We start from the raw sequence: 7,676 nt of genomic DNA on the forward strand, positions 1-7,676 counted from the left end.
AATATAATTCTACCCCACATTTGTAGCTGCTGTATGAACTTTGTCCTGGCACGTTCCTTGTTGCTCAACAAATCCCCCTGGATCTCTCATGCAACTGTATTTCAACTTTAGGTGAAAAGAGACCCAATTAACAAATTAACATAAATCTTTGCTACTTCTGGGACAGAGCTGATAGGTAATTTTATCACTGACCTATGTGCATATATAATGTGACTTTTGAATGTATCCTAACCATTTTAATGAAGTAGAAATGAACAATTACAGAGAGAAGGTGTGTGAAGATTAGTAAATTAAATGTATAAAAGCATAAAATATGCATGTCATCATTCCAGCAGTCTCTGTTCCGTGTCCAGTGTGGACCTGTCTGTTGAAGCTTGTCCTGTTTCTGAGATGCACTTGAAGAATAGCATTATGTTCTTCTTTGTTTCCTATCTAACAGTAAAGAAGGCCATGTCAACAAAGCGGTGTCTCAAAGAGTGGCTTAAACATTCTTCTCCACTTCTACTCTTCAAGTAAGGTGTCTCCAACCTGAAACCATTGGGCTGTGTGTGGCATTGAGCAATGGGGCCCCATCAGATCATAAACTTTTAGCATTATTATGTGGTTTTCATCCATATTTTTTTTAGTCAATTGCATGTAGCTCAAACACAGGCTGCATAGGTGACAACAGAACACTGGAGGGGAGAGCACAGTGCAGTGCTGCCTCTGTATCTCATGCCCAACACCATTCACTATCCTCATTGCCCTCCTTTGGACTATATCTAATAGCTTTATGTCCTTATATTGCGACACCCAGATCTACATACACACAGTGCTCATGGTGAGGCCGCACCAGTGCAACATGGAGCAAGACAATCCTTTCCCTCAGCTGGCAGGCAATGCTGGGCCTGGCATTGTGCCTCTGGTTGATAAGGAAGAAAAAATATGTTGTCCTTCACTGTTGCTAATTTTGCTCATTAATTGCCAAGAGGTAGAACACCAAGTCAAATGTTGGCCTTGTTATTCATTTTGAAAGTATTAGGAGTATCCTGAGCGATAAAACTCTCAGTCACTGTGGTGTACCCGTTTGTACTTATCATTTTCTCTTCACCTCATTTCTGGCTTGTATTTTTGGCCCAAATCATTTCCTGGCACATACTTCTTAAATGTTACACGACACATTATGTTACCCATACATGAAGAAACAATGCATAGAATGCCTGCATTTGACTGCCAGGAAAATAACAAATAAAGAACAGAATCAAAGCTGGATGTAACAAAGTGGATGTGTTGTTACTTACTCTTTAACGTGCATCTTGGATTGATTTACACTCCTATGTCAAAAGCAGATGTGCCACCTTCCATTTAGAGACTCAGCATGTAACAACACCCATGGTTTCATAGCTGCATGTGTTATATGCCGCAGGTCTTCATACATTTGTACAATGGCTTGATTTGCACAGACGTGAAGAAAGTCAGAGCATAAAATGTGACTGATTACTTGGTGCACAAGATTTGTGGGGAGCTTAAAGTCAAATTACTTTCCCCGTTCTTCTCAGAGTAAAATAATAAATACATATTTCTAGACTACAAGAGTTATAATTTATTTGCAGGTGTTGCAGGTGCTTTGAGTCCTGGACATTGTAACAAACACTGTTAGTTCAATAACATTTTCCTATAGCAAGCTAATAATAAACTTGAGCATGATACAGTGGAACTTGGTATTGGGGGCTATCAAAACTTGATCAAATCAGTTGATTAGAGGCACTAGATTTTGGCCCTGGCTCTATGATTTATAGGATGTTTGTGAAACTGTCAGTGAAGGAAAAGCAGCCGAAACTCCATTTTTACAAGGTTTCTGCTCATAAATCTCGTGACCAACGTAGACAGGAGCAAGGAAGCCATTGACCTCTGCACTGCCTTGCAAAAGCAGTTCTTGGGACATGAAGGTCAGCAACTTTTGGCAGAAAGTTGAAGGAAAGTATCACAGGAGTGACAGCTTCTGGATTTACTACAGCATGGCCTCACGATTAACTCAGAAATGGGAGCTCTCAGGTCTTTAAGGGTCAGTTGTATGCGTTCTCTGCCTGAAGTCCCCCACCCTAATGCAGAAATCACTAACTTTCTGCAAGGAGAGAGACTGTTGACCAGTATTTGTCCACAAAGAAATGATATATCCCAAGTGCTGTAAGCAATGCCATTGTAACCTCCTGCCTGCTGCACTCAACTGTTATTTATATCCTTAGGCTGGAGAAGGTTCCACACACCTTCAGCCTCCAATAACCTGGGGGTTAGCAGAGAGCATCATAGTTATTAAAACCCAGAGAAAAAAAATAATATTTAATAATAGCAAATGCTTCCACTTTTTCTGGGGTGAATTAAAAGCTGGGCAAAACCCAAGTTAAGTCACTGCAGGTGTGCGGCTTAATGAGCTACAATTGTGCAGCAGGTGAACATCAGCCATGAGCACAGGTGTGTGTTATTGAGTGCTGCTAGGAAGAAAGAAGGAGAGGAAACATGGGATGGAGGCTTGAGGTAAGGCTGCTCTTAAAGCTGTTTTTATGTGCTTTAATTTTTAACGTAGGGAAAAGAGAGTTGAAATGAAAGTAAGTTGTGTTGGTATCAGAGGTGTGTGAGTTGGATCTGTGGTTTCCTGCCTTATTTTCATGTCGTCTCTGATGTTGTTCAAATGTTTGAGATGTAGAACGTGGAAAAGATTTTCTTATTTATTTATTTGCTTAAACAAATATGTGTTCAAAACCAGGTTGGATGGGACCCTGGGCAGCCTTAGACAGTAGGGTTGGATTTTAATAATCCTTGAGGGCCCTTCCAACCCAGACCATTCTGTGATACACGTGTGCATTGCCACTGGTGTCCATAGGAGCTTTGTGTGTGGCCTCTGCCTAAGATCAGGATGGAATTTAAGGGAGAAGCCAGGAGGAAAACATGCATGCGTATATAGAGCTCCAACCTGTGCGTATGGATATATAATAATTACAACGACTATGTTTATAGACATAAAAAGTATTGAAAGAAGCTGCCCAGAGTGACTTTGCTGTCTCTATCCTTGCTTGGAGGATTTTAATACCTAGTTGAGTGTAGCACTGAACCCACATGATCTGCTCTCACAGCTCATTGTGCTTGGAGCAGGGAGTTGGGCTGGCACTGTTCTGCATCCTTTCCCACCTGTGTTCTTTTACTAACCTATCAGATGTGCTCAGTTCAGCAGGTGACGAGGGGCAGAAAAAAACAGTAATTCTGCTGCTGGTGGTGTTTTCTTTCTTGACACTTTTTTCTTAAACTGGAAGAGGAAAAATTCTTTTTTGTCATCCCTTTAGAAGTCAATTCTAGTACAGCTGAATTTAGTATTAGGTTTAATACGTAGGTGTTTCTAGAATTTGCTGTATATACATGTTTTCGGTAAAAAGTTAATGCTGATGCTTTGGGAAGTTGCTCAGCCATGACTGAAACTTGGAGAACAATTCAAAGCAAATTCTCTGGCAGAAGCAGCCCTACTTCCATGCTGAGGCAGTCACTGTAAATCCTAGCTTGCTTCAGATCAGTTATTTTCTCCTGTCTTAAAATAGGACCCAGCAGTCTTGTTTTTGGAAATCTATCTGTTGAGGGACATGAGATCCCTTTGTTTACTGCGTCATGAAAATATCTTCATGTTGGCAAGCCATTAAAGCGAATAACAGAGTAGAAGGAAGTGGCATGACGACTAGCATGTGTGTTAATTTACCACATTTCCTATACAAGTCTTTTTCCAAGGAGCCCCTTTGGGTGAAGAGAAAAGAGCATCCTTTTTAAGTATTGCTTTAAAGGAAGCAATGCCTGGAGCTACAAGAGACACTTGCTAAGGGACTCACATTCTATGTGCCTATGGTTCTAAATTGTGTTTGTTTTCTCTTTATCCCTAACAGAAACTCTTAGGCTCGAGGATTCAGAGATATAACCTATTGTGGCAATGATTCTGACTTCTAAGCAGTTTAGGGTGAGCACTGTGACAGGTGAAAACTGTGGTCAGTTCTGATTATCAGACAAGAAACAAATGAGTAGACCTGAACATCTGTATTGCTCTGATCACAAGTGAGACACTTCATCAAACAGCGGATGTCAGTGCAGTGAGATGGTGGTGGTGCATTTCAGCTCTGGTGACAGCGATGTGAAAGATCAGTCATGTTCCTGACAACAGTGCAGATTGTTATGAGCAGAGCATTTAGACTGTTGCTCATTGATGGCAGAAATGAATAGCTAATAGTAGTGACTACGGTGAAAAATAGTGTTTTGTAGCTGAGAATTTTCTCTACCCAATAGTGTTATTTTGCTCTTTGTACTTGTTTAGTTTCCATGGAAATAAATAGGAGGTACTTCCAGAGCGATTTAGGTATGTTTTCTATTTAGGAGAAAAAAAAAAAAAAAAAAGGGGGGGGGCTTTCTAAGTACAAATAGGACACTTAGTTTGTGAAGATGATTAGCTGCTGTTGTTGGAGAAGCTGGTTGTCTGGTTAATACTAACAGAAATGAAAACAAATGGTAGAGCTGTTGGGGGGGAGAAAGTTTAGGAGACAGGCTTGCAGTCAACAATCTGAACAAAGCCTGTTGTTGTTGATCTGAAGTACTGTTCAGAAATCACTCTTAAAATCATAGAATCATCAAGATCTCTAAGATCATCCAGTCCAACTGTCCACCTATCACCAGTATTTCCCACTAAACCACGTCTCTCAGTACAACAGCTAAATGTTTCTTAAATACCTCCAGTGTCAGTGACTCCTCCACCTCCCTGGGCAGCCTATTTCAGCACTAGACCACTCTTTTGAAGAACAAGTTTTTCTTAATGTCCAACCTAAATCTCCCTTGGCACGGTGCGAAAACTTCTACTCTTCTTGCTCCTATTGCTAGTTGCTTAGGAGAAGAGGCTGACCCCCCCACCTCACCACAACTTCCCTTCAGATAGTTGTACATAGTAATATCGTCTCCCCTGAGCCTGCTCTTCTCCAGACCAAACAATCCCAGTTGTTTCCTCAGCTACTCCCTGCAAGACTTGTGCTCCAGACCCCTCACAGCTTCATTGCCCTACTCTGGACATGCTCCAGGGCCTCAAAGTCTTTCTTGTAGTGAGGGGCCCAAAACTGAACACAGTACTTGAGGTGCAGCCTCACCCATCCTCTTGGTACAAAGGAGCATGTAAATGCTAAGCAGACTACTTTGGTAGGACTAGTGCTTTTAAAGGTGTTTTTCTGGATATGGCATCCTTTTTCTGTAGAGGCTGTTGACTGTAGACTTATGTTGTACTATGTTTGTGACTAGGTAGTAGGAACTGGGGCTACTCTCTTGCTAGTACCAGGATTTCTGTGTGGTACCAAGTCCATCTGCTTACTGTCTAGGCACAATCAAAATCAGCATCTGACTCCGGATTTGGTCTCCTGGACCATCTCCACCTATTAAAATATTTGATGATTTCTAAGTTAGAGCAAAGATGTAGTTCATCATAACTGTCTAGGTTATAGACAGGCTGATTGGTAGCCCTGAAGTGTACAGGAATCTGTATATGAGGAACTGGAGAAGCATTCTACAATTTTATGATGAATTCTCTAAGCAAGAAAGGAAAGTGAGCGTGCATGTTTGGAAGGTGCTGGCACACTTCTGGAAGCCATCACTCAGCAGGTATATGAGCAAAAATAACAAGTCTTTTTAGCAGCTTTAATAAAGTACACATTATAACACCTTTCATCTTAAAAGAAAAAAACAACAACAAAAACCCACAAATTAATTGTTGGCACGAACCCACTGGGACCAATGAAGTTAAAGAGAGGGGGGCAGCTACTCCATTACTAATCAGGGTCCTGATTTCACAGGATGATTTTTTTTCGTACCTTGTCAGTAACTACTGTGAAATCTGGAGGCTGCAGTGCAAATTTAGCAGCTAAAGGCAAACTGAATCTTCTGAATTCAGGCTTAATGGGCATCATTAAGTATAATATATATGCATAGCTGCAGTATACTTTTGCCAAGCTTCTGGAAAGATCAGTTAAGCAACTGACTGCAGGGATGTAAAATTCATACTTCATATCTCTAATGACCTTTCTTGTTCCTACTGCATGTGGTGTGGAAATGAGGTACAAAACTGCATGTTATTCTCCTTCTTGCACAGCATCACTTTCTGTGAGTTCCTTGACAATATGGAAGTTGTCAAATGTTTTAATTATGAGAGGCGAAACAGTGGACATAGTTCAGGCACCCAAAAATAAGCACTGCGTTTTTGCCTGTTACTGAAGGCTTGGGACTTGAGGATACAAGCAAGCTGGTCTGTACAATGCAACAGGGTACAGAGAACATTTCTTCCATGTTGCCTCAGTCATTTAATAGTGTGGAAAGGGCAAGGGGCCAATAAGTGAGTCTAGCTTTCTGTTTGTTTTCCCCTCCGCCTAACATACTATGAGTGGAAGCTAATGCATTTTGCTTGGCTCCTGCAAAGGAGTTCAAGGATCCCCTCTTTATCTAAGCAAGCTTTGGCAAAATCTGTCTGTTTTGCTTTCATAGTGGGGACTTTACACAGAACTCCATTCATGTTGCTAATGACTGGCAAGTGAATGTGCTGGAGTTTCTCAGGTGTGACTAATGTAATATACCTCTGATGTATGTTGTACCACCAGCACCAATGAACATGAATTAATTTGTTATATTCTTCAAAGTAATATGCAGAACAGAAACCTTTTAGGTTAGATGTGATGTCCTATTACTTAATTTGCAGATGGGATTATTTAAGGAAAGTATTGGTTTTGTTTCTTATGGTTGGTGTGAATTTTTGGTGGTGCAGCTGTTGCCTGTGAAAGTAGCTGGTCAGTGTGGGACTTCCTACAAATACTCTGCAATTCCACCTTAATGACAGCAACATTCAGTAAGGACAGACTCCAGCCTTTATCTTTCAAACTCTCTTTTAGAGAGTTAACTTACAAAAGCATGGGTGGCTGCTTTCCAGTATGGAAAAAAGATATTCTAAAAATATTCTAAAAAGTATTCTAAAAGTATTCCTAAAAAATAAATATCAGCTTGTGTATATCTCTCAAAAGCTTTGATTTAACCTACTCTGCAAGTATAGTGTGCCTCGTTTTTCTCTATACTGTAGTTTGTCTCTGCACTTGGGCTCTTTGGTTTCTATGGAATGATCATCTGTTCTTGGCATGTAAACACTGCAAAGAGAAGTAACCAGGAAACGCGTATCAGTGTTACGATAACCACAGGGTAAGCAACCAGGAATTCCTTTGGAAGTTGTGCAGACTGTGCTGTAGAACCGTAAATAACACTAAAGCATGTGCCTTGTGGTTCTGACTGTGCACTGGGGAATGAGAGGAAATGAGCAAACTCCTTGAAAGTAGCCTCAAAACATGTATATAATAGTGGCAGTGCCCTGGAAACTACATGAAGTGGGACAGGAGGAGGGGTGCATTTCTCCTAGTTTTCCTTTGCTGGAAAATCACTTACCTTTGTTTATTTCCAGTGTTTGTCTGTTTAAATTTCTACCTTCTCCAGACGGGAGCTGTGCTATATCAACTGTTCATATAGTATCTCTGCAATGTCAGCCTAACCTTAATGGGAGCGATATAAGACTTAGAGTTAGGATGGACAGCAAGCTGAGGAAATGCCTAAGTTCGGTGGAAGCTGGTCTTAGCTTGGATCAGGATATCATGCCTTGA

This window comes from Coturnix japonica, chromosome 2 (assembly GCF_054131305.1).
Source record: "Coturnix japonica strain WE chromosome 2, WE-NBRP24, whole genome shotgun sequence".
Lineage (NCBI taxonomy): Eukaryota > Metazoa > Chordata > Aves > Galliformes > Phasianidae > Coturnix > Coturnix japonica.